We start from the raw sequence: 13,861 nt of genomic DNA, 5'->3' as shown, positions 1-13,861 counted from the left end.
ATAGCATGAGATGTGATATCCAACTCCTTCCCATTCCAATCCTGAGACCCTACCTATAGCATGAGATGTGATGTCTCAATGCTTCTAATTCCAAACCTGAGATCCTTCCTATAACATGAGATGTGATATCCAACTCCTTCCATTCCAATCCTGAGACCCTTCCTATAGCATGAGATGTGATATCTCAATGCTTATACCAAACCTGAGACCCTTCCTATAGCATGAGATGTGATATCCAACTCCTTCCCATTCCAATCCTGAGACCCTTCCTATAGCCTGAGATGTGATATCTCAATGCCTCTAATACCAAACCTGAGATCCTTCCTCTAACATGAAATGTGATATCCAACTCCTTCACTTTCCAAACCTGAGAGCCTATCTAGAGCATGAGATGTGATATCCAAGTCCTTCCCATTCCAATCCTTAGACCCTTCCTACAGCATGCAATATGATATCTCAATGATTCTAATAAAAAACCTGAGACCCGTCCTATAACATGAGATGGGATATCCAACTCCTTCCCATTCCAATCCTGAGACACTTCCGATAGCAGAGATGTGATATCTCAATGCTTCTAATATCAAACTTGAGACCCTCCCTATAGCATGAGATGTGATACCCAAGTCCTTCCCATTCCAATCCTGAGACCCTTCCTATAGCATGAGATGTGATATCTCAATGCTTCTAATACCAAACCTGAGACTCTTCCTATAACATGAGATGGGATATCCAACTCCTTCCCATTCCAATCCTGAGACCCTTTTGATAGCAGAGATGTGATATCTCAATCTTTATACCAAACCTGAGACCCTTCCTACGGCATGAGATGTCATATTCAACTCCTTCCCATTCCAATCCTGAGACCCTTCCTATAGCATGAGATGTGATATCCAACTCCTTCCCATTCCAATCCTGAGACCCTTCCTATAGCATGAGATGTGATGTCTCAATGCTTCTAATACCAAACCTGAGATCCTTCCTATAACATGAGATGTGATATCCAACTCCTTCCATTCCAATCCTGAGACCCTTCCTATAGCATGAGATGTGATATCTCAATGCTTATACCAAACCTGAGACCCTTCCTATAGCATGAGATGTGATATCCAACTCCTTCCCATTCCAATCCTGAGACCCTTCCTATAGCCTGAGATGTGATATCTCAATGCCTCTAATACCAAACCTGAGATCCTTCCTCTAACATGAAATGTGATAGCCAACTCCTTCACTTTCCAAACCTGAGAGCCTATCTATAGCATGAGATGTGATATCCAAGTCCTTCCCATTCCAATCCTTAGACCCTTCCTACAGCATGCAATATGATATATCAATGATTCTAATAAAAAACCTGAGACCCGTCCTATAACATGAGATGGGATATCCAACTCCTTCCCATTCCAATCCTGAGACACTTCCGATAGCAGAGATGTGATATCTCAATGTTTATACCAAACCTGAGACCCTTCCTATAACATGAGATGTGATATCCAACTCCTTCCCGTTCCAAACCTGAGACCCTTCCTTTAGCATGAGATGTGATATCCAGCTCCTTCCCATTCCAATCCTGAGACCCTTCCTATAGCATGAGATGTGATATCTCAATGCTTCTACCAAACCTGAGACCCTTCCTTTAGCATGAGATGTGATATCCAACTCTTTCCCATTCCAATCCTGAGACCCTTCCTATAGCATGAGATGTGATATCTCAATACTTCTAATACCAAACCTGAGATCCTTCCGATAACATGAGATGTGATATCCAAATCCTTCGCCTTCCAAACCTGAGACCCTCCCTTTAGCATGAGATGTGATATCCAACTCCTTCCCATTCCAATCCTGAGACCCTTCTGATAGCATAAGATATGATATCTCAATGCTTCTATACCAAACCTGAGATCCTTCCGATAGCATGATGTGATATCTCAATACTTCTAATACCAAACCTGAGATCCTTCCTATAACATGAGATGTGATATCCAACTCTTTCCCCTTGCAAACCTGAGAGCCTTCCTATAGCATGAGATGTGATATCCAAGTCCTTCCCATTCCAATCCTGAGACCCTTCCTATAACATGAGATGTGATATCCAACTCCTTCCCATTCCAACCTGAGACCCTTCCTATAGCATGAGATGGGATATCCAACTCCTTCCAAATCCAATCCCGATACCCTTCTGATAGCATGAGATGTGATATCCCAATGCTTCTACCAAACCTGAGACCCATACTATGGCATGAGATGTGATATCAAACTCCTTCTCATTCTAATCCTGAGACCCTTCCTATAGCTTGAGATGTGATATCCAACTCCTTCCCATTCCAATTCTGAGACCCTTCCTATACCATGAGACTTGATATCTCAATGCTTCTAATACCAAACCTGAGACCCGTCCTATAACATGAGATGTGATATCCAAATCCTTCCCCTTCCAAACCTTAGACCCTTCCTTTATCATGAGATGTGATATCCAACTCCTTCCCATTCCAATCTTGAGACCCTTCCGATATGAAATGTGATATCTCAATGCTTCTAATATCAAACTTGAGACCCTCCCTATAGCATGAGATGTGATATCCAAGTCCTTCCCATTCCAATCCTGAGACCCTTCCTATAGCATGAGATGTGATATCTCAATGCTTCTAATACCAAACCTGAGACCCTTCCTATAACATGAGATGGGAATATCCAACTCCTTCCCATTCCAATCCTGAGACCCTTCCGATAGCAGAGATGTGATATCTCAATGCTTATACCAAACCTGAGATCCTTCCTATAACATGAGATGTGATATCCAACTCCTTCCCATTCCAATCCTGAGACACTTCCTATAGCATGAGATGTGATATCTCAATGCTTCTAATATCAAACTTGAGACCCTCCCTATAGCATGAGATGTGATACCCAAGTCCTTCCCATTCCAATCCTGAGACGCTTCCTATAGCATGAGATGTGATATCTCAATGCTTCTAATACCAAACCTGAGACTCTTCCTATAACATGAGATGGGATATCCAACTCCTTCCCATTCCAATCCTGAGACCCTTTCGATAGCAGAGATGTGATATCTCAATGTTTATACCAAATCTGAGACCCTCCCTACGGCATGAGATGTCATATACAACTCCTTCCCATTCCAATCCTGAGACCCTTCCTATAGCATGAGATGTGATATCCAACTCCTTCCCATTCCAATCCTGAGACCCTTCCTATAGCCTGAGATGTGATATCTCAATGCCTCTAATACCAAACCTGAGATCCTTCCTCTAACATGAAATGTGATATCCAACTCCTTCACTTTCCAAACCTGAGAGCCTATCTATAGCATGAGATGTGATATCCAAGTCCTTCCCATTCCAATCCTTAGACCCTTCCTACAGCATGCAATATGATATCTCAATGATTTTAATAAAAAAACCTGAGACCCGTCCTATAACATGAGATGGGATATCCAACTCCTTCCCATTCCAATCCTGGGACACTTCCGATAGCAGAGATGTGATATCTCAATGTTTATACCAAACCTGAGACCCTTCCCATAACATGAGATGTGATATCCAACTCCTTCCCGTTCCAAACCTGAGACCCTTCCTTTAGCATGAGATGTGATATCCAGCTCCTTCCCATTCCAACCCTGAGACACTTCCGATAGCATGAGATGTGATATCTCAATGCTTCTAATACCAAACTGAGACCCTCCCTATAGCATGATATGTGATATCTAAGTCCTTCCCATTCCAATCCTGAGACCCTTCCTATAGCATGAGATGTGATATCTCAATGCTTATCCTTGATTCCTGTAGTAAATTGATTTCCTTTGCAGGCCGACTACTGTCACGAATGCCTTGTCTGCATGCATTCTCTCCTGGCCATTCTCTCACCGTGGCTATTTGCCTACCCCCTTCCTCTCTCAGTGGATGGACTTCTCCATCCTAGCCTCCTACCACTCAACTCCGCCTACTTGGAGAATTCAACATGAACCTGTATGCTTCCTGACCTGGACTTTTACGAGATCTGCAACTCTTCATGTCGCTGGCCCTACACACTGCAGGGAATACTCAGGATTTTCTGATCTCAGACCTCCCCCTCTGTAACCCTCTCAACAATCCTCTCCCGTGGTGATCAAGTTCTCATCTCCAAAGAAGGCTGCCAGCTGTTCCTCCTCAGAGGAGTTCTCCCTTTCTGTCCCTGCTCCCTGCACCGTTTCGCGTTGCAAACACTCGCTTCCCTGCTCTCTGGTTTAGACGCTTTTCCTTCTCAGAGGCCTTCTTCTATTCTGCCCTTTTCGCGTTGCAAGTACTCGCTTCCCAGCTCTCTGGTTTAGACGCGTGTTCCCTGCCTTCTCTCCTCTTCCCGCTGCCTTCAAATCAAAAAATGAGCTCCAAAAGATACACAGTGCTCAGAATGCTCTATAACACCCATTATTCAACATATAGCCGTAACCCGCTAGACGTATTGAAACGTGCTGTAAACTAGCAAAAACAGCTAGAAAATGTACTTTCCTCGCGTTTTTGTAAATGCTAATTCTGATGGGTTCCCATGTATGTACTGTCCGTGCGTTTGTTGTCGAATCCTGAAGTTTTTAACCACTGTTCTCCCATACAAGGGGGGGGGGGGGGTCAACGTTCACAGGCTGAATGTATACGGCTGAAATCTTCAAGGCATTATCAGCTTTCCTGACTGTTTTGGAACGTGTATTTGCTATCTGTTAATGCAGTCGTCCTGTGTTCATCGTCCCTTCTACTTTACAGGCTGCACTCCCCTGGTGATCACATTCTCCTCTCCAGAGCAGGCTGACTACCAGCTGCTCCTCCTCATAGGCGTTCATCCTTTCTGTCCCTGCTCCCTGCACCGTTTCGCGTTGCATGTCCTCGCTTCCCAGCTCTCTGGTTTAGATGCGTGTTCCCTGCCTTCTCTCCTCTTCCTACAGCCTTCCAACGAGCTCCACAAGATATAGTGTTCAGAATGCTTTATAACACCCATTATTCAACATATAGCTGTAACCCGCTAGACGTATTGAAACGTGCTAAAAACGAGCAGAAACAGCTAGAAAATGTACTTTCCTCGCGTTTTGGTAAATGCGAATTCTGGTGGATTCCCATTTTGTACTCTGTTCGTGCGTTTGTTCAGTCGAATCCTGGTCTTTTGAACCACTCTTCTCCCATACAAGGGAGGGTCAAAATGTGTTGTTCACAGGCTGAATTTATACTGCTGAAATGCTCGCTTACCTGCTCTCTGGTTTAGACGCGTGTACCCTGCATTTACCAAAACGCGAGGGAAGTACATTTTCTAGCTGTTTTTGCTAGTTTTTAGCACGTTTCAATACGTCTAGCGGGTTACAGCTATATGTTGAATAATGGGTGTTATAAAGCATTCTGAACACTGTATCTTGTGGAGCAAATTGGAAGGCTGTAGCAAGAGGAGAGAAGGCAGGGAACACGCATCTCAACCAGAGAGCTGGGAAGCGAGTACATGCAACGCGAAACGGTGCAGGGAGCAGGGACAGATAGGATGAACACCTATGAGGAGGAGCAGCTGGTAGTTAGCCTGCATAGGAGAGAAGAATGTGATCACTAGGGGAGTGCAGCCTGTAAACTAGAAGGAACGATGAACAAAGGGCGACTGCATTAACAGATGGCAAATACACGTTCCAAAACAGTCAGGAAAGCTGATAATGCCTTGAAGATTTCAGCCGTATACATTCAGCCTGTGAACAGCAGTAGATGTTGACCCCCCCTCCCTAGTATGGGAGAACAGTGGTTAAAAACTTCAGGATTCGACACAAACGCACGGACACAGTACATACAACATGGGAACCCACCAGAATTCGCATTTACAAAAACGCGAGGGAAGTACATTTACTAGCTATTTTTGCTAGTTTTTAGCACGTTTCTACGTCTAGCGGGTTACAGCTATATGTTGAATAATGGGGTTATAAAGCATTCTGAACACTATCTTGTGGAGCTCATTGGAAGGCTGTAGGAAGAGGAGAGAAGGCAGGGAACACGCATCTAAACCAGAGAGCTGGGAAGCGAGTACATGCAACGCGAAACGGTGCAGGGAGCAGGGACAGAAAGGTGGAACGCCTCTGAGGAGGAGCAGCTGGTAGTTAGCCTGCTCTGGAGAGGAGAATGTGATCACCACGGGAGTGCAGCCTTGAAACAAGAAGGGACGATGAAAACATGCTGACTGGAATAACAGATGGCAAATACACTTTCCAGAACAGTCGGTTTACCCGATAATGCATCGACGATTTCAGCAGTATACATTCAGCCTGTGAACAGTAGATTTTGATCCCCCCCTTGTATGGGTGACGAGTGGTTAAAAACATCAGGATTCGACTGAACAAATGCACGAACAGAGTACAAAATGGGAATCCACCAGAATTCGTATTTACCAAAACGCGAGGAAAGAACATTTTCTAGCTATTTTTGCTAGTTTTTAGCACTTTTCAATACGTCTAGCGGGTTACAGCTATATCTTGAATAATGGGTGTTATAAAGCATTCTGAGCACCGTGTATCTTTTGAAGCTCATTTGTTGATTTGAAGGCAGCGGGAAGAGGAGAGAAGGCAGGGAACACACGTCTAAACCAGAGAGCTGGGAAGCGAGTTGTTCTCTGCAACGCGAAACGATGCAGAGAACAAGCACAGAAAGGAAGAAGGAAAAGCGTCTAAACCAGAGAGCAGGGAAGCGAGTGTTTGCAAAGCGAAACGGTGCAGAGAGCAGGGACAGAAAGGGAGAACTCCACTGAGGAGGAACAGCTGGTAGTTAGCCTTCTTTGGAGATGAGAACTTGATCACCACGGGAGAGGATTGTTGAGAGGGTTACATAGGGGGATGTCTGAGATCAGAAAATCCTGAGTATTCCCTGCAGTTTGTAGGGCCAGAGACATGAAGAGTTGCAGATCTCGTAAAAGTCCAGGTCAGGAAGCATACAGGTTCATTTTGAATTCTCCAAGTAGGCGGAGTTGAGTGGTAGGAGGCTAGGATGGAGAAGTCCATCCACTGAGAGAGGAAGGGGGTAGGCAAATAGCCACGGTGAGAGAATGGCCAGGAAAGAGAGAATGCATGCAGACAAGGCATTCGTGAGAGGAGTCGGCCTGCAAAGGAAAGCAATTTACTACAGGAATCAAGGATACTCCCCCTCAAGAACGGTTGGATCTGGGCATGGAGAGGAACTTGTCATCAGGGAGGAAAGTGTCAGAGCTCGAGACAGCGCTGGCCGTCATCCATGTCTCGGTTAGACCAAGGACATCAAGGTCAGGTTCTTCCAGGAAATGGCAGATGTCAGATGAGTGTTAACTGAGTGAGAGTTGAGAGTGGGGAGGGGTATAATCAGTAATCCTTGCGGAGGTGTAGAAGGAGCCTGACCTAGGGCACATGAGGAAGGAGAGAGAAAAGGAAGCAGAAGAAGGGAGAGAAGACACAGCAGGAGTGCATTATCAATCCGGGAGCTAGGAGTGGTGAGGTTAGACGGGGAGGTCTGAATCTCAGGATTTGAATGGGAAGTTCGATATCACATGTCATGCTATAGGAAGAGTCTCAGGATTGGAATGGGAAGGAGTTGGATATGATATCTCTTGTTATAGGGAGGGTCTCAGGTTTGGTATTAGAAGCACTGAGATATCAAATCACGGTCTCGGGTTTGGTATTGGAAGAAATGAGATTTCAAATCTCAGGCTGTGGGAATGGTCTCGGGTATGGTATTGGAAGGGGTGAAAAATCACATTTCATGCTACAGGAAGGGTCACAAGTTTGGAATGGGAAGGAGTTGGATTTCACATATACTACGGGAAGGGCCTCAGGTTTGGTATTAGAAGCATAGAGATATCACATCTCATGTTATAGGAAGGGTCTCGATTGGAATGGGAAGGAGTTGGATATCACATCTCATGTTATAGGGAGGGTCTCAGTTTTGATATTAGAAGCATTGAGATATCACATATGCTATTGGAAGGGTCTCAGTATTGGAATGGGAAGGAGTTGGATATCACATCTCATGTTATAGGGAGGGTCTCAATTTTGATATTAGAAGCATTGAGATATCACATATGCTATTGGAAGGGTCTCAGTATTGGAATTGGAAGGAGTTGGATATCACATCTCATGCTATCGGAAGGGTCTCAGGATTGGAATGGGAAGTAGTTGGATATCACATATGCTAAAGGAAAGGTCTCAGGTTTGGAATGGGAAGGAGTTGGATATCACGTCTCATGTTATAGGAAGGGTCTCAGGATTGGAATGGGAAGGAGTTGAATATCACATCTCATGCTAAAGGAAGGGTCATCAGGTTCGGTATAAGCATTGAGATATCACATCTCTGCTATCGGAAGGGTCTCAGGATAGGAATGTGAAGGACTTAGATTTCACATCTCATACTATAGGGAGGGTCTCAGTTTTGATATTAGAAGCATTGAGCTATCACATCTCATGCTATCGGAAGGGTCTCAGGATTGGAATGGGATGGAGTTGGATATCACATCTCAAGCTATCTCAGGATTGTAATGGGAAGGAGTTTGATATCACATATCAAGCTATAGGAAGGGTCTCAGGTTTGGAAGGGGAAGGATTTGGATCTCACATCTCAAGCTATCTCAGGATTGGAATGGGAAGGAGTTTGATATTTCATCTCAAGCTATAGGAAGGGTCTCAGGTTTGGAAAGGGAAGGATTTGGATTTCACATATCATGTTATAGGATGGTTCTCATGTTTGGTTTTAGAAGCATTGAGACATCACATCTCATGCTATGGGAAGGGTCTCAGTTTTGGAATGGGAAGGAGTTGGATATCACATCTCATGCTAAAGGAAAGGTCTCAGGTCTGGAAGGGGAAGGATTTGGATCTCACATCTCATGTTTTAGGACGGGTCTCAGGTTTGGTATTAGAAGCATTGAAATATCACATCTCATGGTATAGGAAGGGTCCCAGGATTGGAATGGGAAGGAGTTTGATATCACATCTCAAGCTATAGGAAGGGCCTCAGGTTTGGAAAGGGAATGATTTGGATTTCACATCTCATGTTGTAGGATGGTTCTCATGTTTGGTTTTAGAAGCATTGAAATATCACATCTCATGCTATCGGAAGGGTCTCAGGTTTGGAATGGGAAGGAGTTTGATATCACATCTCATGTTAGAGGTAGGATCTCAGGTTTGGTATTAGAGGCATTGAGATATGACATCTCATGCCATCAGAAGGGTCTCAGGATTGGAATGGGAAGGAGTTGGATATCACATCTCATGCTAAAGGGAGGGTCTAAGGTTTGGAAGGGGAAGGATTTGGACATCACATCTCATGTTATTGGAAGGATCTGAGGTTTGGTATTAGAAGCATTGAGATATCACATCTCATGCTATCGGAAGGGTCTCAGGTTTGGTATAAGCATTGAGATATCACATCTCTCAGGATTGGAATGGGAAGGATTTGGATATCACATCTCATTTTATAGGAAGGGTCTCAGGTTTGGTATTAGAAGCATTGAGATATCACATCTCATGCTATAGCAAGGGTCTCAGGAATGGAATGGGAAGGATTTGGATATCACATCTCATGCTAAAGGAAGGGTCTAAGGTTTGGAAGGGGACGGATTTGGGTATCACATCTCATGTTATAGGACCGGTCTCAGGTTTGGTATTTGAAGCATTGAGATATCAAGTCTCATGGTATAGGACGGGTCTCAGAATTGGAATGAGAAGGAGTTGGATATCACATCTCAAGCTATAGGGAGGGTCTCATGATTGGAATGGGAAGGAGTTGGATATCACATCTCATTCTATAGGAAGGCTCTCAGGGTTGGAAGGGGAAGGAGTTGGATATCACATTTCATGTTAGAGGTAGGATCTCAGGTTTGGTTTTAGAGGCATTGAGATATCACATCTCATGCCATCAGAAGGGTCTCAGGATTGGAATGGGAAGGAGTTGGATATCAAATCTCATGCTAAAGGGATGGTCTAAGGTTTGGAAGGGGAGGGATTTGGACATCATATCTCATGTTATTGGAAGGATCTCAGGTTTGGTATTAGAAGCATTGAGATATCACATCTCATGCTATCGGAAGGGTCTTAGGTTTGGTATAAGCATTGAGATATCACATCTCTGCTATCGGAAGGGTCTCAGTATTGGAATGGGAAGGAGTTGGATATCACATCTCATGTTATAGGGAGGGTCTCAATTTTGATATTAGAAGCATTGAGATATCACATATGCTATTGGAAGGGTCTCAGTATTGGAATTGGAAGGAGTTGGATATCACATCTCATGCTATCGGAAGGGTCTCAGGATTGGAATGGGAAGTAGTTGGATATCACATATGCTAAAGGAAAGGTCTCAGGTTTGGAATGGGAAGGAGTTGGATATCACGTCTCATGTTATAGGAAGGGTCTCAGGATTGGAATGGGAAGGAGTTGAATATCACATCTCATGCTAAAGGAAGGGTCATCAGGTTCGGTATAAGCATTGAGATATCACATCTCTGCTATCGGAAGGGTCTCAGGATAGGAATGTGAAGGACTTAGATTTCACATCTCATACTATAGGGAGGGTCTCAGTTTTGATATTAGAAGCATTGAGCTATCACATCTCATGCTATCGGAAGGGTCTCAGGATTGGAATGGGATGGAGTTGGATATCACATCTCAAGCTATCTCAGGATTGTAATGGGAAGGAGTTTGATATCACATATCAAGCTATAGGAAGGGTCTCAGGTTTGGAAGGGGAAGGATTTGGATCTCACATCTCAAGCTATCTCAGGATTGGAATGGGAAGGAGTTTGATATTTCATCTCAAGCTATAGGAAGGGTCTCAGGTTTGGAAAGGGAAGGATTTGGATTTCACATATCATGTTATAGGATGGTTCTCATGTTTGGTTTTAGAAGCATTGAGACATCACATCTCATGCTATGGGAAGGGTCTCAGTTTTGGAATGGGAAGGAGTTGGATATCACATCTCATGCTAAAGGAAAGGTCTCAGGTCTGGAAGGGGAAGGATTTGGATCTCACATCTCATGTTTTAGGACGGGTCTCAGGTTTGGTATTAGAAGCATTGAAATATCACATCTCATGGTATAGGAAGGGTCCCAGGATTGGAATGGGAAGGAGTTTGATATCACATCTCAAGCTATAGGAAGGGCCTCAGGTTTGGAAAGGGAATGATTTGGATTTCACATCTCATGTTGTAGGATGGTTCTCATGTTTGGTTTTAGAAGCATTGAAATATCACATCTCATGCTATCGGAAGGGTCTCAGGTTTGGAATGGGAAGGAGTTTGATATCACATCTCATGTTAGAGGTAGGATCTCAGGTTTGGTATTAGAGGCATTGAGATATGACATCTCATACCATCAGAAGGGTCTCAGGATTGGAATGGGAAGGAGTTGGATATCACATCTCATGCTAAAGGGAGGGTCTAAGGTTTGGAAGGGGAAGGATTTGGACATCACATCTCATGTTATTGGAAGGATCTGAGGTTTGGTATTAGAAGCATTGAGATATCACATCTCATGCTATCGGAAGGGTCTCAGGTTTGGTATAAGCATTGAGATATCACATCTCTCAGGATTGGAATGGGAAGGATTTGGATATCACATCTCATTTTATAGGAAGGGTCTCAGGTTTGGTATTAGAAGCATTGAGATATCACATCTCATGCTATAGCAAGGGTCTCAGGAATGGAATGGGAAGGATTTGGATATCACATCTCATGCTAAAGGAAGGGTCTAAGGTTTGGAAGGGGACGGATTTGGGTATCACATCTCATGTTATAGGACCGGTCTCAGGTTTGGTATTTGAAGCATTGAGATATCAAGTCTCATGGTATAGGACGGGTCTCAGAATTGGAATGAGAAGGAGTTGGATATCACATCTCAAGCTATAGGGAGGGTCTCATGATTGGAATGGGAAGGAGTTGGATATCACATCTCATTCTATAGGAAGGCTCTCAGGGTTGGAAGGGGAAGGAGTTGGATATCACATTTCATGTTAGAGGTAGGATCTCAGGTTTGGTTTTAGAGGCATTGAGATATCACATCTCATGCCATCAGAAGGGTCTCAGGATTGGAATGGGAAGGAGTTGGATATCAAATCTCATGCTAAAGGGATGGTCTAAGGTTTGGAAGGGGAGGGATTTGGACATCATATCTCATGTTATTGGAAGGATCTCAGGTTTGGTATTAGAAGCATTGAGATATCACATCTCATGCTATCGGAAGGGTCTTAGGTTTGGTATAAGCATTGAGATATCACATCTCTGCTATCGGAAGGGTCTCAGGATTGGAATGGGAAGGATTTGGATATCACATCTCATGTTATTGGACCGGTCTCAGGTTTGGTATTAGAAGCATTGAGATATCAAGTCTCATGGTATAGGACGGGAGTTTGATATCACATCTCATGCCATGGTATGGGTCTCAGGTTTTGTAGAAGCATTGGGATATCACATCTCATGCTATCGGAAGGGTATCAGGATTGGATTTGGAAGGAGTTGGATATCCCATCTCATGCTATAGGAAGGGTCTCAGGTTGGAATAGAAGGAGTTGGATATCACATCTCATGTTATAGGAAGGGTCTCAGGATTTGAATGGGAAGGACTTGGATATCACATCTCATGCTGTAGGAAGGGTCTCAGGTTTGGAAAAGGAAGGAGTTGGATATCACATTTCATGTTAGAGGTAGGATCTCAGGTTTGGTATTAGAGGCATTGAGATATCACATCTCATGCTATCAGAAGGGTATCAGGATTGGAATGGGAAGGAGTTGGATATCACATCTCATGCTAAAGGGAGGGTCTCAGGTTTGGAATGGGAAGGATTTGGATATCACATCTCATGTTATAGGAAGGACCTTAGGTTTGGTATTAGAAGCATTGAGATATCACATCTCATGCTATAGGAAGGGTCTCAGGTTTGGTATAAGCATTGAGATATCACATCTCTGCTATCGGAAGGGTCTCAGGATTGGAATGGGAAGGATTTGGATATCACATCTCATGTTATAGGAAGGGTCTCAGGTTTGGTATTAGAAGCATTGAGATATCACATCTCATGCTATAGCAAGGGTCTCAGGAATGGAATGGGAAGGACTTGGATATCACTTCTCATGATAAAGGAAGGGTCTAAGGTTTGGAAGGGGAAGGATTTGGATATCACATCTCATGTTATTGGACCGGTCTCAGGTTTGGTATTAGAAGCATTGAGATATCAAGTCTCATGGTATAGGACGGGAGTTTGATATCACATCTCATGCCATGGTATGGGTCTCAGGTTTTGTAGAAGCATTGGGATATCACATCTCATGCTATCGGAAGGGTATCAGGATTGGATTTGGAAGGAGTTGGATATCCCATCTCATGCTATAGGAAGGGTCTCAGGTTGGAATAGAAGGAGTTGGATATCACATCTCATGTTATAGGAAGGGTCTCAGGATTGGAATGGGAAGGACTTGGATATCACATCTCATGTTATAGGAAGGATCTCAGGTTTTGAATTAGAAGCATTGAGATATCACATCTCATGCTATAGGAAGGGTCTCAGGATTGGAATGTGAAGGATTTGGATATCACATCTCATGCTAAAGGAAGGGTCTCAGGTTTGGTATAAGCATTGAGATATCACATCTCTGCTATCGGAAGGGTCTAAGGATTGGATTGGGAAGGAATTGGATATCCCTTCTCATGCTATAGGAAGGGTCTCAGGTTGGAATGGGTAGGAGTTGGATATCACATCTCATGTTATAGGAAGGGTCTCAAGATTGAAATGGGAAGGATTTGGATATCACAACTCTTGCTATAGGAAGGGTCTCAGGTTTTCTATTAGAAACATTGAGATATGACATCTCATGCTATAGGAAGGGTTTCAGTATTGGAATGGGA

Source organism: Ambystoma mexicanum, chromosome 7p, assembly GCF_040938575.1.
Source record: "Ambystoma mexicanum isolate Mex_15411 chromosome 7p, UKY_AmexF1_1, whole genome shotgun sequence".
Classification (NCBI taxonomy): Eukaryota; Metazoa; Chordata; class Amphibia; order Caudata; family Ambystomatidae; genus Ambystoma; species Ambystoma mexicanum.
Note: the sequence above shows the minus strand (reverse complement) of the source record.